Source organism: Anomaloglossus baeobatrachus, chromosome 11 (assembly GCF_048569485.1).
Source record: "Anomaloglossus baeobatrachus isolate aAnoBae1 chromosome 11, aAnoBae1.hap1, whole genome shotgun sequence".
NCBI classification, from domain to species: domain Eukaryota; kingdom Metazoa; phylum Chordata; class Amphibia; order Anura; family Aromobatidae; genus Anomaloglossus; species Anomaloglossus baeobatrachus.
The window spans coordinates 80,660,271-80,686,929 of record NC_134363.1 but is presented as its reverse complement, the minus strand read 5'-3'; the positions used below and the strand labels follow the sequence as shown (position 1 = coordinate 80,686,929).

General features: G+C 38.9%; 1 protein-coding gene across 1 annotated transcript in view; it reads left to right on the top strand.

Moving 5' to 3' along the window:
- The first annotated feature begins 584 nt into the window (after window positions 1-584).
- The window catches only part of LOC142256036 (netrin-1-like), a 412,257-nt gene continuing 386,182 nt past the window's right edge, over window positions 585-26,659 (top strand). Inside the window, exon 1 of the mRNA XM_075327532.1 lies at window positions 585-816. The gene's annotated coding sequence lies outside the window, so the exon portion shown is untranslated. The remainder of the gene's footprint in view (window positions 817-26,659) is intronic.

The following is a 26,659-nucleotide window of genomic DNA, read 5'->3' as shown; positions in this document are numbered from 1 at the left end:
TGACTGATGGAAAAAAAACTGATGTGTGAAAGAGACCTAAGCTAATCCAAAGCCAAGTATGGCATCCTGGAGAATAAGACCATAGACTGTTGTACAGCATTGTGGACTGGGGTAGCACAAAACCATCTGCTAATCTTTAATTGCAACAAAAAAAATTGTGACCTCATAATCGGCAGAAATCCCCATCTGTCCCTGCAGTGACTATTATTAGCTCCAATTTTATAAACACAGCACTTCATTCTTATAATACTCTAACTCAAGTCACTATGTAATCTAAATTGAAATATCAGGAAAGAAAGTTATCAGAAATAACCTTTTATCTTTTGCAATAAAATATGCATTAAATTAACAGTATTTCAGCATATGGTTCAGTCAACTGGGGATTATGAAGCTGCCATGAGATCATTTCCCAACAGTATATTTACTAAACCATCACCTATACTGGTTTTCTCCATCTGTCTTCATCTTTCACTAGCCCCCCTCCAGTGGACACACAGTGCTATAACTCCACCCATTCCCTCCTGTGATGTAATTAGTTTGTCTTTCTGAATGGTGCTACCATCCAACCCTAGTATCAAATAAAACAACCCCTCCTCAATAGGTTGTGCTCTCCAGACATTTCTGCCTAGAAAAGGAATCCACACTTGAAGTATACATGCTTTCCACTCAATCCTTAGGCTCTGTCTGACACACTCTTACAAATGGAAAACTTTCTGTCCTAACTTATAGCAGAGCTATGGGTGATTTAAACCAAATGAGAGAAAATTAAAACCACTAAAATTGGAATCTTCAAGGAAAGCAGATGTCAACAACATGGTAAGTGACAGATGCAGCTTTGTGATGATGTTATCTTCCAGACCTACACTTTTTAACTGTGTTTATTTGTTAAACATTTTCCTGCCTGTTGCATTTAACTCTTTTATGTCTAAACTAAAACCACATAGCATGTCTCTTCCACAACCAGCGAAACACTGGTATTTAAATAATAGCGCGAGTTTTGATAAAAATATATTTACAAATAAACAAGAAGGAATGTAGGAAACCATACAAGTTGTAAAGGAAAAACTAAAATCACTTGTTTGTCTTAATAAAGTAACAAGTTAACACTTCTCAACTTGGATGCTGCTATTAATTACCCTTTTATTGTCAATTATATTGAGGTTCATTAATACTACATTTACTCTAATTGTAAATTAATGTAGCACCAAGTATAGACATAATCTATGAATAATATCCATCTGTACTGTAACTGTAATGACCTCATACAGCTTAAATGATCACTATGCAATGACACGGCGGGTCATATTTTGTAAGAATATTTTCTTTAATTTATTCAACTGACTATACCTCTTAACACATTATTTTACTATTTATCAGGTATTATGAAATTTACTGTTATATTTTAGAAATTGAAAAAATGTTCACATTAGGGAACTATATTTGCACCTGAGATCAATATGTCATCTGTGGTGTTATAGCCTATATGAAATCACGATTGTACTATGTAACAGTATTATTATTATTTATTATTATAGCGCCATCAATTCCATGGCGCTTTACATGTGAAAAGGATGTACATAATAGGGACAACTACAATAATCATAAACAATACAAGACACAGACAGGTACAGGAGGAGAGAGGTCCCTGCCCGCGAGGGATCACAGTCTACAAGGGATAGATGAGGATACAGTAGGAGAGGGTAGAGCTGATTGTGCGGCGCTGTAACAGGTATACTACCTGTTTATGGGGAAACAGCAGATGTACTTTTACAAGAGATGTCATTCTTCTTTACATTGACGTATATGCATCAAAACAACCAGCCAATGGCTGTCTAAATGCTGTACTGCACTGTACATTTTAGGGAGAGCGTTTTACAGCAAAGTTTGTTTCCACAGCAGATTTACCTGTAGAAGATATTTACTAATGAGCAGGTGTTTTATTTGATAAACAGCGTCTATATATCCCCATGGATTTACTTCTCAGTTTAGAAAATGTGGAAACTGTTTAGAAACTGTTCCAATTTATTAAGACCCTTTTACAGGCATGGCACAGACTAAATTTTGAAATGCAATGAAACTTTGCTTAATCCTCTTCTTTAAGGCTAAAGGTTTTAGACAGCTTGGTCTGTCTAGTTTACATATTAACCGCAATAGAAGAGCACAATCTAAGCTTCAAAGGAAGAATCATGCTAAATAGACACTAGAGTGAAGTTTGTAAAGGCTGAACTGCTGCCTAATCAGAGATGCAATGGATAAGATGTATCAGTAAAGTGTTTGTATGTAAGAATGCGCCTAAAGGATTCATACTCCATCTTCAGTATATTTTCTATAGCTTTCATTTTTGGTTACTGTAAATAACACTATCTATCTATGTATCTATCTATGTATCTATGTATCTATCTTTTTCTTTCTTTCTTTCTCTTTTTTTCTTTCTTTCTCTCTTTTTCTTTCTTTCATTCTTTCTTTCTTTTTTTTCTTTCTTTCTTTCTCTTTTTTTCTATCTCTCTTTGTCTCTATCTTTCTCTATTTCTTTCTTTCTCTCTTTCTCTCTCTTTATTTATTTCTCTCTCTTCTTTCCTTTTTTTCTTTTTCTTTCTTTTTTTCTTTCTTTTTTTCTTTCTTTTTTTCTTTTTTCCTTTCTTTCTTTTTTTCTTTTTTTCTTTCTTTTTTCTTTTTTTTCTTTCTTTTCATCCATTCCAGTCTGTCTTTCTATCCTCATATCTGTTTTACGTATATTTCTAATGTATCATATGCATGGGTGTTGCTTAAAAAACACTAATCTGGTATATCAGTGAATTGTAAAGGAGAAAATCAGCCCATACTATTTTCCATCTGTGCCCAACATCTTACACCTTAACACTATGCATTTCCTAATCTGTTATTTCATGGTAACTAGCCATTTGTCCGGTTCACGTGAAGTTATTTTCATTTTTATTCTAATAGCAGAAATACAATTGTGAAGCAGTATAAACAAGCAGTGATGCAAAACAGAATAAATTATTGCAGAGAATGCGTTTAGAGATGTGCTCTGATTTTACATTGTGGCGGTGTGAAGCACGCCCAGTTACACTGTGATTTCACAGTTCTTCCCCCAGAACAATGTTCCGTAACTTGGTAACTCGAAAAGGGTTCTCAGAAATGGTTCTGTTTTTCTGCATATAAATGTCTCATGTGTGTCTTCTCATTCATTTTGTGTCTGAGAAAGTGTACAGTACTATAAATAAGGAAAACTCTTCTGAGTTCAACTTTTTTTTTATTCTCCTGGGTTGGCAATATGTTCAAATCTAGCAAGGGATTTTTGTAACTCAGGCAATGACCCTTTTCATATGACAGGTTCAGCCACTAGACTGTCAATAGAAAGAACGGTTGGTTATACACATCACCATTCTGTAAAAATCTGACTTTTATTATGATGCTACAGAATGTTCACTAATGCTATACTGATATAAGTTTAATATTAAAACTGATATTAGAAAACTTCACTCTGAGGTTTTACATTTATAAAACCAACAAAATACGGCTAGTTTGAGCAAACAAACATTTATTAGTTTCCCCTTCAGTGGCAGCACTTGCTGTTGACTCAATACTATTTACACTCAATAATTATTGTTGGGTGTGATTGTAATCTCATCGCTTTTATTTCTGATAAAACTTACTAAGAACCTACATAATCTGAAACCTGATGACATAATTACACTAAAATGTAGGCGATTAAGTGGTGAATCAGCAAACCTGCTTGTGATATTTAGTAGTGAAGCCCACGTTCACACATTGCAGATGCAGTGTGGGGTTGTTTTGGTTTTTTTTTCTGCTACCGTCATGGTAAATCCTCATTTTGCTAATTTTTTAAAAATCATTGCAAAATTACTCAGTTTTAAAAAAAGAAGAAAAAAACAGTGCATGAATGCAGCCTAAATTCATCCTATTATATTTATCATATTGTTTTGTTTCTATCAGCTCCAGATTAAATTTAAAAGTACAAATGCAATCAAACACAGAAACAGACCCATTTTTGGGATTTTACATTTTGTCATTGTCATTATTATCACATTTATTTCATTTGTAATCTTTATGATCTATTATGATCTTTCCAATGTGTTGATAAAGATTCTTTCAGCAAATTTTGTGTGAGTTGTCCAGAAAAAAAAACTAATCAAGATTGCTACACGGATAGGGTAAGATTCAAATATATGTTAAAAGACTAGGCAATTAATCTCCATCGTTCATAAAACTTTTATAATTACCGTATTTTTTGCTTTATAAGACGCACTTAATTATAAGACGCACCCCCAAATTTGGTGAAGGAAAAGAGATTTTTTTTTTAATGTTAAATGGGGTCCATCTTATAATGCCATTGTCCGTCTAACAAATCATATAGGGTATATGTCCCTCATAGCCCCCCATCCTAAAATTAGCCCCCTTAATCTGGATATGGCCCCCTTATATGGAATATAGCCCTCTTGTGGTGGCACATGTTCCCCTGTGCTGCCTATGGCCCCCTATGCATTGCACACGTCCCTCTGTGCTGCCTATGGCCCATTATGGATTGCACACATTCCCCTGTGCTGCCTATGGCCCCTTATGGATTGCACACGTTCCCCTGTGCTGCCTATGGCCCCCTATGGATTGCACACATTCCCCTGTGCTGCCTATGGCCCCCTATGGATTGCATACGTTCCCCTGTACTGCCTATGGCCCCCTATGGATTGCACACATTCCCCTGTTATATATCGCCCCCATGCTGCTGCTCATAGTAAAATAAAACACTCTTTCCTTACCTCCTCCAGCGCTGTTCTCCCTCCTGTCTTGCTCCGTGCTTCTGTTCCTCCACTTCCTGGTTCTCGGTGCGGTCATGTGATCGGCACAGCAGAGTAAGATCATCGCTGCGTGCCTGATCACAGTGGAAGCAGGGACACGGGGAGAAACGCTGGAGGGGGTAAGTAAAGCTTTTTTATTTTAGGATGAGCAGCAGTATGGGGGCCATATCTAACACAGGGGGGCGCGGGCTCATATAATATGCTCCGCTGCTCCAGTCCGTCACTGTGGTGCAGTTTCAGCACCACGGTGATGGACAGCGGCTGTGCATATTATATGAGCGGGAGCAGGAGATCTAACGCTGCCGCCCGCAGCGTTCACCTGCACCCAGCAGCGCTCCAGAGCTGCCCCCACCTCCCCTGGACCCTGCAGTGTATATATAGATAGAGAGATATATACCCCCCAGTATATTCGGCTTATAAGACGCACCCTCTACTTTCCCCCAAAATTTGGGGGGAAAAAGTGCGTCTTATAAAGCGAAAAATATGGTAGGTGAGTGATAATGCCATTTAAGGTTAGCAGGCCAAATAATTTTTCATGATCGAAAACTTTACCGGGCAGCCAAGTCCCGGTGATCTGCACCTGTCAATATACTGAAGTGTTAGCGACCATTTGTAATAGAGATATTTGTGTCTCAATCATATATTCTAACATCACTTAGTACATTTTTCCTTCTGGGACATTTATTCATTTTTAAATATCTAAATATATATTTTTACAGTTTTTCTTAAAACTCATAATGGCAAACAAAGAAAATATATCATTTATCCAGCATAGAAATCTTTCTATAATAATATTCCATGACAGATTGCAGCACACATGTAAAACACAAGAACATCAATCTCCGGATAGTAGCACACTAGGTCAGGAGACTTTCCCTACAAAGAGATTTTAATCATTTATCAAACATTCATAGCATAAATACAGTAATTACATGTAATGCTAAACAGACACACTCCATTCACCTGTCATTTACCCAAAAATCTCTTTATCCTTCTCTTAGCTTGAAAAACCGGTGACCTAGAAACTCACCAAGAATATGCAGTTACTACAAATACAAAGAAAAAGTGAATGAATATAAACTACTTAGTTAACGCTTACCTAAATAATTATTTTTGCCGAAAGTCTTGAATATTTGTAAATACAAGATAAGTAGGAGTTCTGCTGGCCTTTTTGTACTATATACTATCAGTTGTGCATTTATTTTCTCCCCTATGCTATACCATAATATTGAGCATTTTTTACGATGTCTGTCTCGATCTGGTTTAAAGCTCAGTTGTGATCAATAGATTTATTATAGAAATACACCACAAATATTACGATTGCAACTAGTAAAGGTTTTTTGTTTTTTTTTTACAAATAGATGTTATAGAGATGATTTACAAAATTTGTTAATTGCTTAGTCCAAAGAGGAAATGTACAGTCAAAAATCTAAAATGATCTTTTTACACTTTATATTGGTAACTAGTTGCCAAACTCTTACCAGTCGTGTTGTTTAGCATAACTAAGTGAGGAAATACCCCATTAAGTTTTGTTTTTTTTTAAAGAGTTAAGTAATAAATGGGTTATAATTATGTGGAAACCTTGAAACTTGGTTGATTGTAATGAATTAAATGTATCTCAGTCAACAGTTACCAAATTATTGCAATTCATAAAATTGATGACTTGAATCATGAAGTTGTAGAAATGGTTCTTGGACTATAGTGCTGTATATTAGTATAATATATGAATCGTACAGATTCAGCACAGATTCTTACTATTCTGCATAATTGTAGAGAACTAGTGAGGTCAAATTGTTATAGAAATAGTGGTAGACCTCCATAAGCACTTATAGACTTGACTACGTAAAAGAGGAATATGTCTGCCTTGACTAGCCTCTAATCTTATAGCTGAGGAAGACTAATAAGTCTTAATTCTCCCTGTTGGAATTTTCAAACCTTTTTATCATCATGTCAATTTTAGAACACTGTAAATCTTGAACATTTAAGCAAGTTGTACTGTAATATAAGATCACTTGTTAGCAAATCAAAGCAATTATCTTTACATTCAAATTAGTACTTTTAGTTGTGTCAATTATGGGGAATGATTATTCACAGCTGAGGAATGTTTATAGATTATTTCCCCTCAATTACTGTCTAAAGTGTTAAGATCAGTATCATGAGCTGCTTTCTGAATTTATCGGATACGTCAAGCATCTGATTTTAGCTTGGCTCTGTGATGTTGGGAAATGTGAACAGAATATCGGTCATGTTTCCCTATCTCACAAAAAATCTCTTTAATGGGAAAAGTCAGCAGGAGCTGTTTAAACATATTGGATTAAAAAGAATGGGTATCATCATCATCATCACCATCATCATCACACTGTAATTAGCTTTTTCATCATCATCATCATCATCATCATCATCATCACACTGTAATTAGCTTTTTCCATGAAGTGTAGATTTCTCATCTAATTTAAAACAGTTGCTGAGCAATAGTTTTTATAGAAATGCACTTAGACTTCTAAGGGTTTGATTTTATATAGATGTGATAGTCATTATTAAGAAGGCGTTTGCACAATCAACACTTATAGTGTATCAAATAAGCTGTTATTGCATCTGCAGGACACTTCATAATTTAAAGTAATAAATCTAAGGAGCTGTGCAGTTCCAAAATGACCAACCCATCATCCTATAGGCATCAGTAGAGATCTCTATAATTTTTAGAATATAAGAATACAGATACAACAATATTTATCATTTAAAAACAGCTTTTAGTGTTCCAAAACTTTTCCGATATATTTATTTTTTTACTGGCAAGTGATTTAAAACTCACACCATAGAATTTGTGATTAGTTTATGCTTAGATGAAAAAGTCAAACATCAAATATTGATTGATTGACTTGTACAATTCCTATGAATAGTTAGCTTTCCTTTCCATGACTTGTACCCTCTTTATTCTTAAAAAAGTCCATAACCCAAATACTCAACAGCATTGTATAATAGGCAATGAATAAACATGTCGGCAATTCAAGCTTCTATTTGATGCACAGTTTACTAACTAATGAACCTTAAATGTGTTTTTCTTCTTAGTTTAGTTAAACCCCATAAAACTAAAAATTCTGATGAAAGTACCAATCTTGAGGTGTCAGCACTTTGCAAATCTTATTAAAAAAATATTGATCCACTGCTGCAACTTTTCAGAATTTATAAAAAATCCTAATCTACTGAACTTTGAATCCTATAACTGCGTATACATTAAATTGAAGTAAACTCGGGACTACAGAACAGGAGAAGGAGTTGGGTATTCTTATTACAAATAAGCTGAGCAGCAGTACTCAATGTCAAGCAGCAGCTGCTAAAGCAAACAAGATTTTAGAGTGTATAAAAAGGGAGATTAGATCCTTTGATCCCAATGTATTATTACCCCTCTATAAATCACTTGTAAGGCCACATCTGGAATATGGGATCCAGTTTTGGGCTCCACATTTTAAAAAGGACATTCAGAAGTTAGTCAGTTCAAAGGCGGGCAACTAGACTTCTACAAGGAATGGAAGGCCTCACATATGATGAGAGGTTGAAAAAGTTAGATATGTTTAGCTTAGAAAAAGACGTCTCAGAGGAGATCTCATTTATATGTATAAATACATGTGTGGTCAATATAAAGGACTGGCACATGACTTATTTCTTCCAAAGACAATACTGAGGACCAGGGGACACTCACTGCGAGTGGAAGAAAAGCGATTCCGGCAACTAAATAGGAAAGGGTTCTTTACAGTTAGAGCATTCAGACTGTGGAATGCCCTACCACAAGAGGTAGTAATGGCAGATACTACAACAGCTTTTAAAAAAGGGCTGGATGATTTCCTCAGTACACACAACATTATTGGTTATAAATGACTTAGTGACCAAACGTAGAACTGGTGGAGGAAGGTTGAACTAGATGGACCTAGGTCTTTTTTTCAACCTAAGTAACTATGTAACTATGCAACTCTGTTCTAGTCTTGTAAATTATTGTAGAGATAGATAGCTAAATAGATAGCTGGAAGGCTGAATAGATAGCTGGAAGGCTAGCTTTATAGCTAGATGGAAGGCTAGCTTTATAGCTAGATGGAAGGCTAGCTATATAGCCAGCTGGAAGGCTAGCTATATGGCTAGCTGGATGGCTAGATAGATAGAAAATGGATGCATGACTTGAGAGATGAAATAATAGATAAAGGATAGATATATAACATATAGATCGATAAATAGAAGAATGGATGGATAGATGGATACCATAACTGTGTATTCCTAAAGCTGCAAACTGATAACAGCATGATTAAAAACACTGTAGCACTCTTTTATGCAAGAATTGTAAGACATATAAAAGGGGGTTAAGTTTTCAAACAAAACTACTTCTAAAACAAACACATTATATATAAGATTTATGTTATATTTACTCCTGAATAATCCATGTGTTTATTTTATAAATATTTTATATTATTTTATTACATTAAAAGAATGTATTATATTCCAAAAATCTAGAACTAGGCAACTTTAATGTACATTAGAATATTCTAGGAACTTACACAAATCTAAAATAAAATAGATAAAAACATAAACATTATAGATTCATCTGCCTAATGTAACATAATGTCAAAAATATGGGGAACATATTAATTGTTTTGATTAGTAGAAGACATGCATGCAGTTTATGAATAAGGGGTATACTCCCGAAACGCATAAACCCTTATCTGGGACATCTTTTTACAAGTATTGGATTGTGGATATATGATGTTTTTTCCTATGGCTGTTTTTACTTCTGAAACATAATAAAGACTTGGATTTTATTAAATAGTGATCTTTCTCTTGGTGGACTTTCTGGATACATGCAGTATAGTATAACATATGGCTTATTATTACATTTGCAAATCATTTGGATTAACATAAGTGCTGTGAATAAACAATGACCTACTTTTATTTTCTAAAAAATATTAAACCATGATAGGAAATTACATCCCATAGATGAAATGTCAATCATGCACTATGTCATTATTGTACATGGGACATGCACACCATAATACATATATCTGTCTCTGTATTACAGTTGTTTGTGTCAGTAGCATAGCAGGGGAAGAAGAGGTGGGAGCAGCCAAGGCATTTGCTTCAAGTGCAAAATGGCATGTGGTGAGAAAACAAGCCTCTCTGCCACAGCCAAAGTAATAGCATACAGTTTTAGGCCATGTGCGCACTAGAAAATGGAATTTTCTTAAGAAAATTCCTGATCTCTGCAGAACTCCGCACGCAAATTCCACATACGGTTTTACTGCGGGATGTTGCAGATTTGCCGCTGATTTGCGGCGGAATTTCTGCAGTTTTTCCGCAGGTTGGTTCCTGCGGGTTTTTACCAATAATTAATGGTAAAACTGTAGGGACCTGCAGAAAAGAAGTGACATGCATATTAATTTCGCAGCGGAAATTCCATGGGTAAATCCGCTGGTATAGAAAAAACGCAGTGTGCTCACAGCATTTTTTTATACCCATAGACACATTTTCTGCAGCAAATCCGCGGGAAATCTGAAACTTTTGTCTTGGGAAATACAGCTCTGGACTATACTATAAAGAGTAATTGTGTTTTAAGAATTAAAAAAACCTCAATTTTGAATAATAATAGTAATAATTATTATTATTGTTATTATTATTATTATTATTATTATTATTATTCAAAACTGTGTTTTTTTAATTCTTAAAACTCAATTACTTTTTATAGTACAGACCAGAGCTGTATTCATAATAATTATTGCTGTATTAATAATAGTGTATAATAAGAGCTGTTTTAATAATAATACACTAATAGCTATTATTATTATTAATAATAATAATAATAATAATAGCAATGATAATAATTGCAATGATAATAATAATAAAAATAATATAATAATAATAATAATAATAATAATAATAATAATAATAATAATAATAATAATAATAATATCTTATTCTAAGAATGATAATCAAGAATGGTAAGTCATGTCCCATATCTCATAAACCTCAACCTATATTAACTGGAGAATGTGTTTCAGTCCTTGGTGAAAGGATCCAGCACTGATACCAGCAGCAAGAGACATTTTCATAATTAAGATATATAATGTTATGGTAACAGCTTATACATAATGGAAAAGTGTTAGGTCCCTACCAGCAGCTATAGTTCCACGTCAAGTCCATGTACGTGTATCAGCTAATAGTGATTTGTATGCGTAGTATGGTAGCATAGGGCACCAAGGAAATCTGCTAAAGCTGAAACTAAATCTCTATTGACTTTATTGAATCTGAAAATATAGTACTTGAAGATATTTACAATGTGGCAGAATATAGGAGCTTGGTGTCCTTTGTTGTTTTGTCGGCTGAAGAAAGGCTTTGACATTGATATATAGTAAAGCTGCTTCCAATAGGTATAACTAAAAAGTCTATTTTCTCTTTTTGGAGGGGAGCTAAATGAAATACGAAGATATCAGAAAAAAAAAATATTTTGTGATGTTTAATATTATTTTTGTAATCACAACAGGCAAAACTAGTTTAATTAATACCGCATGTTTCACTCATACATGAAAATAGAGGAAGGCACAATCAGTAATTGAATTATTTCAGTCTCCATTGCATTTTTGAGGGAGAATATAAACCTTTTAAAAGAAATGTACTTATTGGCAGAGCTAAACCTAAGCAGTTTTAGTTTTTTTTCTCGTATTTATTTCTACAGATTTTACTAATTTACTAATTAATGTTATAAGAAAACATATGTCATTCACATTCAATATATTGTATTTCATCATAACTCGTATAACAAAGTTGTCAATCTTTTCTCACGTGGATGAACAGCTACTTCCTAACTCCCTTCATTTAAATTGTTTTCAACGATAAATGAATTGAAAACACACAAAAATGATTATGTAATATAATGTTACAAGGTTTTAATTTATGTTGAATTATAAAAAAAAAAGTGATGAATTCTAAATTATATTCAATTTTAAACAAAAAAAGAAATTATTGATGATTAGTTCCAGTTCTCATCAATTCAATGCACTGCTTAATATCTTTGAATCTCTGTCGTGGAATATATAATACACTAATTTGCCGGTCAACCATGACTTCAAAAGTACATTTCTTTTGGTGAATAGACCAAATATGATGAGGCAGAAAGTTAAAACGGGGGAGGGGTGGATTGCACTATACAGAGAGATCAAAATATCCAGGAAACCAGACAATTGATTCCAACAAGTGAATTCCAGAGAGCGGACAACCACCAAGAAAGGAAGAAAAATTGTCCAGGCTAAAAGACTGAATGTTCAAAGGTTAACCTCTTCATGTTTGTGAAAGCATTGAAATCATGCAATTCATAAATATAGTCCATATGGTAGACTTCAAAATTCTTTAGTGCCTTAGTGCTGCTGAGCCACACACATTGATGATCCGAATACAAAGCCTTAAGTGTTGTTTTTATGATTCCCTCAGTAAAGCCCCTAGCTGTGTTATTTTACACAGAGAATTGGAAGATAGCAATCCACACACATTAGCGTATACACATTACTCCTCTATATTTCTACAATTCTGCTTTACATCAGCGTACATTATACAATGTGTCATTTTAAAACTGCCATCATAAAAAGTAAGCTTGTTGGTGGCAAGCTGACTTGTACTATGTCTAGGGTTTCTGAAGAAACGTGTGCCACAGTAGGTAGCTGGCAGACAATCAATATTATCGTCTGTTTCTATTCTTTTCTTTTTTTTTTTATCCTATATACATAATGAAAACTGACAACAAAGAAATATAAACACATGCTTAATGATAAGCTTGTTTTATATACAAAGAAGTACAATAAATAAATAAACTTAAGAGATGTTTTAAACAGAACATTTACCAAGTTTTTCAGTGGCACCAAATACTACTTCTATGATAGTAAAAACAATATACTGTCTATGTCCACCATAGATTGGAAGGCAAAATGTGATTGTGAAGTTTGTTACAGTATTTTGTTTATATAAATACAAAAAAATATAAAATACAAAATAATATTAATTTTCTTAATCTCTTCACAACACATGACGTACTGGGTACGTCATGTATCGTGTCACTATAATCCCTGCGGGCTGCAGTGGGCAGTTCATGGTGATCCATGCACATGTCAGCTGATTTCAACAGCTGACGTGTGCCTGCCAAGCATGAGTGGAATCACGTTCCACCCGCACCCATTAACCCCTTACATCTCGCTGTCAAAATCTAACAGCGAGACGTAACAACACGCCACAGTAAGCATTAATTTACCCAGCACCATCGGAAGTCACGTGACATGATCACGTGACTTTTGATGGTTGCCATGGTAGCACAGGGTCATATGATGACTACTGTAGCTATCATGAGTCACTTTCTCTCACTGCCGGCAGAGGGCCATGTGTGAGACTAAAGCAGCTTTTCTCTAGATCTCAACTGTGTAGCTGTGATCTGGAGAAATGGAAGAGCAATCAGATAGCTGATCCTTATAGCCCCCTAGGGGACCTAGTAAGATAAAAAAAAAAAAATGTAAAAAAGATAAAAAAAACCCTAAAAGTTCAAATCACCCCCCAATTGGCCCATTGAAAATTAAAGGGTTAAAAAAATAAAAAATAAAACTTTTTTGATATTTTTTTGCTGTTTTCCAGTGCACCATATGGTAAAATGTATGGTTTTATTTAAAAGTACAACTCGTCCAACAAAAAACAAGCCCTTATATAGCAAGATTGATGGAAAAATAAAATATTTACAGTTCTCTGAGGAAGGGGAGCAAAAAAAACAAAAAAGAAAATGGAAAATCACCTGGCTGTGAAGGGGTTAAAGAGAACTTGTCATCATGATTAGTTTGGTAAACTAAAGATATGGCCATAATTGTAAATATTCTGTTATACTAATTTAATAGTTATGTGTAGGGAAGAAATCTGCAGCCTAATTGTTGTTTAATTGTTGTTGGTAGCAGTTTAGGTGAAATAAGCTCTTCGTGCATTGGGGTGAGACTGTGAGGAAGGTGTTCAGCTCTGCCACTGCCCTACTGGATTTGTATGTGCCTGCTTTTTTTTTTTTTTTTGTTATACAGTTCATGCCACCTTTGCCACAGGCACTGCTTGCACACATTCATTTCATATCAGTGGTCTTCAGCAAAATGGCTCTGGTGACACCACATGTGCATACTGAAATCTTGGCTCATCATTCAGCCGAGGTCTTAATCTGTACTTGCACCTCCACTGGCATCATTTTGCTGAAGTTCTCAGTCTCAGTAGATGAAAGAGCACATGCACCACCACCAGTGCTATTGTACTGCTGACCCCCGGGAGACTAATGTGCACAAGCGCCACCTGCGGCAAGGGTGGTGCCGACTCAAACTTATAAAAAAAAAAAAAAGCTTGTACAAACGCAGAGGGGCCATGGAAGAGCCGAAAAACCTCCACACTGTTCTGTCCCAATGCACAAAGGCTTATTACTTTTCAACTTCTACCATGCATTAAGCAACAATCAGGCTGCACTATAGGTAGCTTTTAAATCAGTATAACAGCACCATTATGGGCATACCATTAGTTTAACAGGCTAAATCATGATGACAGGTTCTCTTTAAAGGGAATAATTCATCAGAAGATCTGCTCATATCAGGATTTTGTTTTAAATATACTTTTGAAAAAATTTTAATTTAAAAGTTATAATTCTAATATAATTGAATTATAAAAAATATATAATGTTGTATTATATAGTAAAAAAAGAGAAATCTGAACATTTTACACTGATCACTAGTAATAATGCTAGACTCGCATGCTAAACATTTTTTATATGTGATTTTGATTTGCAAAAAATTGACAAAATAATGCCTACCATAGTTTTGCACATTAGAGAAGATTGCGTGTCAAACAAGACTATGACCTCAGGTGAAACTGCACTGATTTCCCCATAATGGCGTGCAGCAATCACATCACATGGTGTTGTGCATTCCATTAGGATTGGCTATGATAGCCTGTATAAAAGCCTAAACAGGGAATGTAGCAGCCCCTTTAGGTTAATTTGATAATAAAGTGAGTTTGGCAGCGCTCAAAGGTCAGCAATAGATATAGGAAAAAAAAGCCTTAAAACACTAGATAAATACTCCAGAGACTAAAGTATTAAAGAACTGCAGCAGTAAAGATGGTAAAAGTGTAATAATACACAGATTCAATTGATAAAGAGCAAAAGAAATAGGGGCGATGCCAGCAGCAGTCGCAGACTCTGATTAATTGATCAGTGATTTGGTCTAGCTGGCATCTATCCAATTAGCGCCTCCCACCTGATTCTTTTTCCTTAAACAAATGTTTTCAAAATTCTGACACTTAACTGGGACTATCTCACAAAGTTTACGTATTGCAAACATTTTTTTTTTGTTTGTACATACCGTATTTTTCGCTTTATAAGACGCACTTTTGTTCCCCCAAATTTTGGGGGAAAGTAGGGGGTGCGTCTTATAAGCCGAATATACGGGGGGGGGGGTGGGGGGTGGTATATGTATATGTACACTGCAGCGTCCAGGCGAGGTGGGGGCAGCAGCTCTGGAGCACAGGGGAACGCTGCCTTTGATCTCCTGCACCCGCTCATATAATATGCACAGCCGCTGTCCATCTCCAATGGTGCTGAAATCGCACGCAGTGAGGGGCTGGGGCAGCGGTGCATATTATATGAGCCTGCGCCCCCCTGTGATCGCACATGCCCACCCCTGTGTTAGATTTGGCCCCCAGGCTGCTGCTCATTCTAAAATAAAAAATCTTTACTTACCCTGCAGCGTTTCTCCCCGTGTCCCTGCTTCCACTGTGATCAGGCAGGCAGAGATCTCAGGCTGCTGTGCCGATCACATGACCGCACCGAGAACCAGGAAGTGGAAGAACAGAAGCACGGAGCCAGACAGGAGGGAGCTCAGCGCTGGAGGAGATAAGGAAAGAGGGTTTTATTTTACTTTGGGCAGCAGCCTAGGGGCCATATCTGACACAGGGGGACTTGTGCAATCTATATAGGGGCCATGGGCAGCACTATGGGGGCGATATATAACACAGGGGGACTTGTGCGATCTATATAGGGGCCATGGGCAGCACTATGGGGGCCATATCTGACACAGGGGGACTTGTGCGATCTATATAGGGGCCATGGGCAGCACTATGGGGGCGATATCTGACACAGGGGGACTTGTGCGATCTATATAGGGGCCATGGGCAGCACTATGGGGGCGATATCTGACACAGGGGGACTTGTGCGATCTATAGGGGCCATGGGCAGCATTATGGGGGCGATATCTGACACAGGGGGACTTGTGCGATCTATAGGGGCCATGGGCAGCACTATGGGGGCGATATCTGACACAGGGGGACTTGTGCGATCTATATAGGGGCCATGGGCAGCACTATGGGGGCGATATCTGACACAGGGGGACTTGTGCGATCTATATAGGGGCCATGGGCAGCACTATGGGGGCGATATCTGACACAGGGGGACTTGTGCGATCTATATAGGGGCCATGGGCAGCACTATGGGGGCGATATCTGACACAGGGGGACTTGTGCGATCTATAGGGGCCATGGGCAGCACTATGGGGGCGATATCTGACACAGGGGGACTTGTGCGATCTATAGGGGCCATGGGCAGCACTATGGGGGCGATATCTGACACAGGGGGACTTGTGCGATCTATATAGGGGCCATGGGCAGCACTATGGGGGCGATATCTGACACAGGGGGACTTGTGCGATCTATATAGGGGCCATGGGCAGCACTATGGGGGCGATATCTAACACAGGGGGACTTGTGCGATCTATAGGGGCCATGGGCAGCAGCATGGGGGCGTTATCTAACACGGGAACGTGTGCAATCCATAGGGGACCATAGGCAGCACAGGGGAACGTGTGCCATCACAAGGGGGCTATATTCAATATAAGGGGGCCATATCCAGATTAAGGGGGCTAATTTTAGGATGGGGGGCTATGAGGGACATATACCCTATATGATTTGTTAGAGGGACACTGGCATTATAAGATGGACCCCATTTACCATTAAAAAAAAAAAAATTCTCTTTTCCTTCACCAAATTTGGGGGTGCGTCTTATAATCAGGTGCGTCTTATAAAGCGAAAAATACGGTATGTCAAAATTGTCATCTAGGATGAAAGGAAAGTAGTGACAATCTCCGCGCTGCTGTCAATGTCATTAAAAAAATCAGGAAATACAAACACGAGTTGATGTGATTTATTGTGTATGTGTTTTGAAGTGTTACATACTTCTTCAGCACAAACTGAGTGACCATATAATGCCAGGAGGCCAATTTATGAAGACAAAACATGCTCAAAAAATTGAATTGAGCCCATTTTGTTTTTAAAAAGCCGACCTACTGACATTATATTGTCACTTCATTTATCTTGAAGACGTAGTGTAGGACACTTAAAAACACATTCACAATAAACCACATTAAATCTTGATTGTGTTACTTGATTCTTCCATTGAGAACAACTGCAGCGCAGAAATAGCCCTCAATTTCCTTTCATCATGATATCATTGGTCCCTAAATATTATTATTATTATTTATTTATAGAGCACCATTGATTCCATGGTGCTGTACATGAGAAGGGGGTTACATACAGAACACATATACAGGTTACAGTAGACAGACTAGTACAGAGGGAAGAGGGCCCTGCCCTTGCAGGCTTACATTCTAAAGGATTTTGGGGAGGAGACAGTAAATGGGGTGTAGGTCGGGCGGCAGCTCCGCACGGTGGCCAGGCGGCAGCTCCGCACGGTGGTCGGGCGGCAGCTCCGCACGGTGGTCGGGCGGCAGCTCCGCACGGTGGTCGGGCGGCTGCTCCGCACGGGGGTCGGGTGGCAGCTCCGCACGGTGGTGAAGCAGTGAGGTCATTCAAGGTTATAGGCATTTCTGAACAGATGAGTCTTTAGGTTCCGTTTGAAGTTTGCAAGTGTAGTAGATATTCTGACGTGTTGAGGCAGCGAGTTGCAGAAGACTGGGGATGTTCGGGAGAAGTCTTGGAGGCGGTTGCATGAGGAGCGAATGAGAGAGGAGGAGAGAAAGAGATCTTGGGAGGACCGGAGATTACGTTTTGGAGTGTAGCGAGAGATTAGTTCAGAGATATATAGAGGAGACAATTTGTGGATGGCTTTGTAAGTCAGTATTAGTAGTTTGAATTGGATACGATGGAAGATTGGGAGCCAGTGAAGGGACATGCAGAGAGGAGAAGCAGGGTGGTAGTGAGGCGAGACATGGATCAGTCGGGCAGCAGAATTAAAGATGGACTGGAGAGGGGCGAGCGTGTTAGCAGGGAGACCACATAGGAGGATGTTGCAGTAGTCGAGGGGGGAGATTATGAGAGCGTGCACTAGCATTTTTGTAGATTGAGAATTGAGGAAGGGACGGATTCTGGAAATATTTTTGAGTTGAAGACGACAGGAGGTGGTGAGGGATTGAATGTGTGGTATGAAGGACAAGGCAGAGTCAAAGGTCACTCCGAGGCACCGAACTTTGGGTGCTGGGGAGAGCGTGATGTTATTTATTGTAATAGATAGATCAGGTAGAGAGTGTAGGTGAGATGAAGGAAAAATGATCAGTTCAGTTTTGGCCACATTGAGCTTTAGGAAGCGAGAGGAGAAGAAGGAAGATATAGCAGATAGGCACTCTGGGATTCTAGACAGCAGAGATGTGACATCTGGGCCAGAGAGGTAGATCTGAGTGTCATCGGCATATAGGTGGTACTGGAAGCCATGGGCCTTTATGAGTTGTCCCAGGCCAAATGTGTAGATAGAAAAAAGTAATGGTCCCAGGACAGAGCCTTGAGGGACAACAACAGAAAGAGGACGGGATGAAGAGGTTGTGTGGGAGTGGGAGACACTAAAAGTGCGGTTGGAAAGGTATGAAGAGATCCAAGAGAGGGCGAGCTCTCTGACACCAAGGGAAGAGAGGATCTGTAGTAGGAGGGAGTGGTCGACAGTGTTAAAGGCTGAGGATAGGTCTAGAAGTAGGAGTATAGAGAAGTGGTTGTTAGCTTTGGCAGTAAGTCATTTGTGATTTTAGTCAGGACAGTTTCAGTGGAATGATGTGGACGGAAGCCGGACTGTAGGTTGTCAAAGTAAGAGTTAGAGGAGAGGTGGGAGGAAATTTCAGCATGGACGTGCTGTTCCAGGAGTTTTGAGGAGTTTGGAGTAGCGATATGGGGCGATAGCTGGCAGCAGAGGTTGGGTCGAGGGAAGGTTTCTTTAGGATGGGTGTGACTGTTGCATGTTTAAAGTCAGAAAGGAAGGTACCAGAGGTTAAAGATAGGTTGAAGATATGGGTTAAGGCTGGAATTAGGATAGTGGTGAGGTTTGGGAGGAGGTGGGTTGGGATGGGATCAAGTGCGCAGGTGGTGAGGTGCGCTTTTGAGAGAAGATGTGCAAGCTCTTCTTCGGTGACAGTGGAGAGGAAGGTTATGGTGGAGGAGCAGTGGTCTGTTATATGAAGGGGTTGTGGTGGTTGAGCAGAAAAGACTTGTCTGGTTTGGTCGATCTTTTCTTTGAAATATGTGGCAAATTCTTCTGCGGAAATTAGGGAGGTTGGAGGGGGCAGTGGTGGGCGAAGGAGGGAGTTGAAAGTATTGAATAACTGTTTGGGGTTGTGTGTTAAAGAGGATATGAGGTTTCTGAAGTATTCCTGTTTAGCCGAGGTAAGGGCCAAGCGAAATGTGTGAATTGCATTTTTGAATGTGGTAAAGTCTTCCTGGGAGTGCGTTTTCTTCCAGCGCCACTCTGCAGCCCTAGACACTTGCCGCAGTTTTTTAGTGAGGCTGTTGTGCCAGGGTTGTCTATTGATTTGTCTCACTCTGCCATGCACAAGAGGAGCAACTGAATCAATAGCTGATGTGAGAGTGGTGGCATTGTTTGTGTCGTGGACTGAAGATATGGACGACAGTGGTAGGATAGAGTCAGAAAGGGTGTGTATGTTGACGTGTGCGAGGTTTCTGCGAGGGTGTGATACGTGCTGGACAGGGGGGGCAGGTAAGGAGGACAGGACAGATAAAGTCAATAGATGGTGGTCAGATAATTGGAGAGGGGAGGTAGTGAGGTTAGATAGAGAGCAGAGATGGGTGAAGATAAGGTCTAATGTGTGTCCATCTTTATGGGTGGCAGAGGTGGACCACTGAGATAGATCAAAAGATGAAGCAAGGGAGAGTAGTTTGGAGGCTGCTGACTGGCGGGTGTCAGTGGGGATGTTGAAGTCACCCATGATGATAGTGGGAATGTCAGCAGAGAGAAAGTGTAGAAGCCAGGCAGAGAACTGGTTGATAAAGGAAGTGGTAGGGCCTTGGGGTCTGTATATGATGGCCACTTGGAGGTTGGAAGGAGAATAGATGCGGACAGAGTGCACTTCAAAAGAAGGCAGGACAAGGGAGGGTAGAGGTGGGATTGGATTAAAGCTGCAGTTGTTAGAAAGAAGGAGGCCCACTCCTCCACCTTGTCTATTGCCAGGGCGAGGAGTGTGGGTGAAGTGAAGGCCACCGTAGCATAGTGCAGCAGGGGAGGCAGTGTTGGATGGTGTCAGCCATGTTTCAGTGATGCCCAGAAAGGATAGGTTGCTAGAGGTAAAGAGATCGTGTATGATGTGCAGTTTGTTACAGACCGAATGGGCATTCCACAGCGCGCAAGAGAGAGTGGGCGGCGGAGTGGGTGAGAGGGGAATGGGTTTTATATTGGAGAGGTTGCGGTAGTTACTAGTAAGTGTTGAGCGATAGGGGGGTGGTAGAGAGGAGTGTCCCATCTGGGGAGGTCCAGGATTGGGAGATATGTCACCGGCAGTGAGGAGAAGTAGAGAAAGGGAGAGCAGGTGGGAGAAGGAGAGTGCACGGCATGGTCTGTGTGTTATTAAGAGAGACCTGACATTTAGGAGCAGATCAGCAGATGAGGACAGGTGGGGAGGTAAAAGGGAAGGGGAGATGAATATTTGTTTGGAGGGTGCAGGGGTTTGGGGATAGCGAAGGAGAGTGAGGAGGAGTGGAGCAAAGACTGTGAGGGCATAGGTGAACATGGTGAGTTTAAAGTTTACATATGGGAATATGAAAAAGTGTAGAGGAAAAAATGCAAGCGACAGACACAAAGTTATAGAGGTAACGTTCACCTTCTGGTCACTTCTGGGACATTTCTGGAATATTTCTGATTGCCCACTTAGAAAATTCCACTTATGAAATCACACAGACCATGGTCATAACAGACCTGTGCCAACAAATTTATACAACTCTAGAGGCCTAGAAAATGACTCAGGTGTGAGCAGAGGGGAGGAGGATAGAGGAAGAGTGCTCTGAGAAACACACCAGGGGTGAATTAGTAAGTACAAACTAAGAGAAACATTTGGACTACTTCACAGCTAGAAAACGAACAACTTAAGATGCAGAAGAAATAGACAGGTGTGAACCAAGAATAAAGAGTTAGAAGAATATGAAAGTCAGATGGGGATGGCAGTGGTTGGAGCAGTATCACATACCAGAAGAAATAACATACAGGAAAGAATAGACTTCAATTGGGGATGGCAGTGGTTGGAGCAGTATCACATACCAGAAGAAATAACATACAGGAAAGAATAGACTTCAATTGGGGATGGCAGTGGTTGGAGCAGTATCACATACCTGTGGATGAAACAGATGAATTTTCAGGTCAAAAGAGGTGGCAGCATTAAGGAGGATATATTATGAATTACATTTCTGGAATTGAAATCTGAAATATGATGATTCTGTGGCAACTGCCCTAATATATTGAGCATCTCTTTTATGTTGTAGTTACCACAACTCAACAAGGTAAGTTATCTTCAAATCTATAACTAAATTGAGTCATAAATCCACCAAAGTAGATAATCAAATAAATTTATTAAACATACATCATGATAATACAACATAATAAAAAAGGAAAAGAACAAGGTGCTCAGTAAGGATTACAAGTAGGTAGAAAGCCACATTGCAGATCAAATAAATACATACAGGGTGGGTGTAAAGTGCATATGCATAGTAACAGCAAGAGCACCGAGCTCCAAAACAAGAACCATCCACTAGAATCTAAAGTGCCCGTGCAAAATAGCAGCTAGGGTACAAGACTCCCAAATAAGTGACACTCACCCATAATACCATGGATTGGGCAAAGCGGTGTATCTCCAAAATCCCTATGCGCGTTTTGCGTGGGCTTCTTTGAGGGGGTCATATATATATATATATATATATATATATATATATACAGGGTGGTCCAAAAGTAGGTGGCCAGTATGTATAATAGGGTTATGAAGGAGGAGATTTATCAACCATGGTGTAAAGTGAAACTGACTTAGTTGCCCTTAGCAACCAATCAGATTCCACTTTTAATTCTTCAGACTCTTTGGAAAATGAAAGGTGGAATCTAAGGGCAACGGAGTCCATTTCACAGTTCCACTTTTCACAGATAAATCTCCCCCAAATCTGTTTTCATTTCAGATAATTCAGATAACCTATAATGGCAAATAATTTAAATACAGATCAAAGAAAATCGATTTTAAAAGAGTATTGGAAATCTCAAAATGCTAAAACCGTTAGATCAAATTGGGATGAAGCATTTGGTACTCAAGCCCCAAAGAGACAAACCATTTACCGCATTCGTGTCAAATTCGATGCCACTGGCTCAATCCTTAATGCTCCAAAACTGGTCAACCCAAAGCAGCCTGTACAGAAAATCATAAACAACTTGTTGCTGAAACATTTGTTCAGAGTCCAAGAAAGTCCACCAGAAGAGTCTCTTTAGAATTGGGAATTTCACGAGCTTCTATCATGCGAATCTGAAATCTGATGGGTGGAAAGCTTATCGTCCACGTCTAATTCATGGTTTATTGGAGGATGATCCAGACAGGCGACTGCAATTTAGTGAGATTATGCTTAACGAAATTAAAGAAAATTCAGTAATTTTAGAGAACATTATGTGAAGTGATGAAGCTTCTTTCAAATTATTTGGCCATATTAACAGACATAATTCTATTTACTGGTATAATGAGAACATGCATTTAACATTACAGCTACAACTAAATGAGCCTGGTGTCAATGTTTGTAGTGGTATTTCAATGGTGTTTTCGGACCAATATTTTTTGATGGAACAGTCACAGGAGATAAGTATTTTGAAATTCTAATGAATCCAGTTGTTCCCCAGTTACAGCAACTGCCTAATACAAATGACCTTTATTTCCAACAAGATGGGGCCCATCCACATTGTTCAAGAGTAGTCCTTGAGTATCTTGATGAAACATTTCCTAATAAATGGATTGCCCATAGAGGCCCACTTGATTTGCCGGCACGTTCACCACACTTGACCCCAATGGATTTTTTCTTTTGGGGCGTACTCAAGGACAAAGTTTATAGTCGAAAACCAAAAAGTGTCAGTGATTTGAAAAATTACATAGGAGATGCATTTCCAGAAATTAATACTCAAAGAGACTTGTGCAAAAATGTTTGTCGAAGCGTAAGAGGCAGACTTCAAAGCTGTGCAAATTGTAATGTAAAACAGTTTGAGCACCTGCGTTGATAAAATTTAAAGGCTTTTGTATTATAGTTCAGAATAAAATTTAATTGTCAATGTTATGCTTGTTAGTAAATATATAGCATTTATTTTGATTTATATATAAAATTATTATGTTCTGTCCACCTACTTTTGGACCACCCTGTATGTGTATATATATGTATATGTATGTGTGTATATATATATATATATATATATATATATATATAATTTATATACAGTACAGACCAAATGTTTGGACACACCTTCTCATTCAAAGAGTTTTCTTTATTTTCATGACTCTGAAAATTGTAGATTCACATTGAAGGCTTCACATCTATGAATTAACATATGTGGAATGAAATACTTAACAAAAAAGTGTGAAACAAATGAAAATATGTCTTATATTCTAGGTTTTTCAAAGTAGCCACCTTTTGCTTTTGATTACTGCTTTGCACACTCTTGGCATTCTCTTGATGAGCTTCAAGAGGTAGTCACCGGAAATGGTCTTCCAACAGTCTTGAAGGCATTCCCAGAGATGCTTAGAACTTGTTGGCCCTTTTGCCTTCACTCTATGGTCCAGCTCACCCCAAAACCATTTCGATTGGGTTCAGGTCTCGTGACTGTGGAGGCCAGGTCATCTGGTGTAGCACCCCATCACTCTCCTTCTTAGTCAAATAGCCCTTACACAGCCTGGAGGTGTGTTTGGGGTCATTGTCCTGTTGAAAAATAAATGACGGTCCAACTAAACGCAAACCGGATGGAATAGCATGCCGCTGCAAGATGCTGTGGTAGATGCTGGTTCAGTATGCCTTCAATTTTGAATAAATCCCCAACAGTGTTACCAGCAAAGCCCCCCACACTATCACACCTCCTCCTCCATGCTTCACGGTGGAAACCAGGCATGTAGAGTCCATCAGTTGACCTTTTATGTGTCGCACAAAGGTTGGATCCAAAGATCTCAAATTTGGACTCATCAGAAAAAAGCACAGATTTACATTGGTCTAATGTCCATTCCTTGTGTTCTTTAGCCCAAATAAGTTTCTTCTGCTTGTTGCCAGTCCTTAGCAGTGGTTTCCTAACTGCTATTTTACCATGAAGGCCTGCTGCACAAAGTCTACTCTTAACAGTTGTTCTAGAGATGTACAGTTAGGTTCAATATTTTCAATATTTTGTTGCGAATCCTTTGGAGGCAATCACTGCCTTAAGTCTGGAACCCATGGACATCACCAAACGCTGGGTTTCCTCCTTCTTAATGCTTTGCCAGGCCTTTACAGCCGCAGCCTTCAGGTCTTGCTTGTTTGTGGGTCTTTCCGTCTTAAGTCTGGATTAGAGCAAGTGAAATGCATGCTCAATTGGGTTAAGATCTGGTGATTGACTTGGCCATTGCAAAATGTTCCACTTTTTTGCACTCATGAACTCCTGGGTAGCTTTGGCTGTATGCTTGGGGTCATTGTCCATCTGTACTATGAGGCGCCGTCCGATCAACTTTGCGGCATTTGGCTGAATCTGGGCTGAAAGTATATCCCGGTACACTTCAGAATTCATCCGGCTACTCTTGTCTGCTGTTATGTCATCAATAAACACAAGTGACCCAGTGCCATTGAAAGCCATGCATGCCCATGCCATCACGTTGCCTCCACCATGTTTTACAGAGGATGTGGTGTGCCTTGGATCATGTGCCGTTCCCTTTCTTCTCCAAACTTTTTTCTTCCCATCATTCTGGTACAGGTTGATCTTGGTCTCATCTGTCCATAGAATACTTTTCCAGAACTGAGCTGGCTTCATGAGGTGTTTTTCAGCAAATTTAACTCTGGCCTGTCTATTTTTGGAATTGATGAATGGTTTGCATCTAGATGTGAACCCTTTGTATTTACTTTCATGGAGTCTTCTCTTTACTGTTGACTTAGAGACAGATACACCTACTTCCCTGAGAGTGTTCTGGACTTAAGTTGATGTTGTAAACGGGTTCTTCTTCACCAAAGAAAGTATGCGGCGATCATCCACCACTGTTGTCATCCGTGGACACCCAGGCCTTTTTGAGTTCCCTTTTTGAGTTCCCAAGCTCACCAGTCAATTCCTTTTTTTGTCAGAATGTACCCGACTGTTGATTTTGCTACTCCAAGCATGTCTGCTATCTCTCTGATGGATTTTTTCTTTTTTTTCAGCCTCAGGATGTTCTGCTTCACCTCAATTGAGAGTTCCTTAGACCGCATGTTGTCTGGTCACAGCAACAGCTTCCAAATGCAAAACCACACACCTGTAATCAACCCCAGACCTTTTAACTACTTCATTGAATACAGGTTAACGAGGGAGACGCCTTCAGAGTTAATTGCAGCCCTTAGAGTCCCTTGTCCAATTACTTTTGGTCCCTTGAAAAAGAGGAGGCTATGCATTACAGAGCTATGATTCCTAAACCCTTTCTCCGATTTGGATGTGAAAACTCTCATATTGCAGCTGGGAGTGTGCACTTTCAGCCCATATTATATATATATATAATTGTATTTTTGAACATGTTTTTGTAAACAGCTAAAATAACTAAACTTGTGTCACTGACCAAATATTTCTGTACCTAACTGTATCTGCTGCTAGAACTCTGTGTGGCATTGACCTGGTCTCTAATCTGAGCAGCTGTTATCCTGCGATTTCTGAGGTTGGTGACTCGGATAAACTTATCCTCCACAGCAGAGTTGACTCTTGGTCTTCCTTTCCTGGGGCGGTCCTCATGTGAGCCAGTTTCTTTGTAGCGTTTGATGGTTTTTGCCACTGCACATGGGGAAACTTTTAAAGTTTTCCCAATTTTTCGGACTGACTGACCTTCATTTCTTAAAGTAATGATGGCCACTCGTTTTTCTTTACTTAGCTGATTTTTTTCTTGCCATAATACAAATTCTAACTGTATTCAGTAGGACTATCAGCTGTGTATCCACCAGACTTCTGCACAACACAACTGATGGTCCCAACCCCATTTATAAGGCAAGAAATCCCACTTATTAACAGGGCACACCTGTGAAGTGAAAACCATTTCCGGTAACTACCTCTTGAAGCCCATCAAGAGAATGCCAAGAGTGTGCAAAGCAGTAGTCAAAGCAAAAGGTGGCTACTTTGAAGAACCTAGAATATAAGACATATTTTCAGTTATTTCACACTTTTTTTTACGTTTCATAGTTTCATAGTTTTTAAGGTTGAAGGGAGACTCTAAGTCCATCTAGTTCAACCTGTAGCCTAACTTGTTGATCCAGAGGAAGGCAAAAAACCCCAATGTGTCAAACAGCTCCAATGGGGAAAAAAAATCCTTCCTGACTCCACATACGGCAATCAGAAC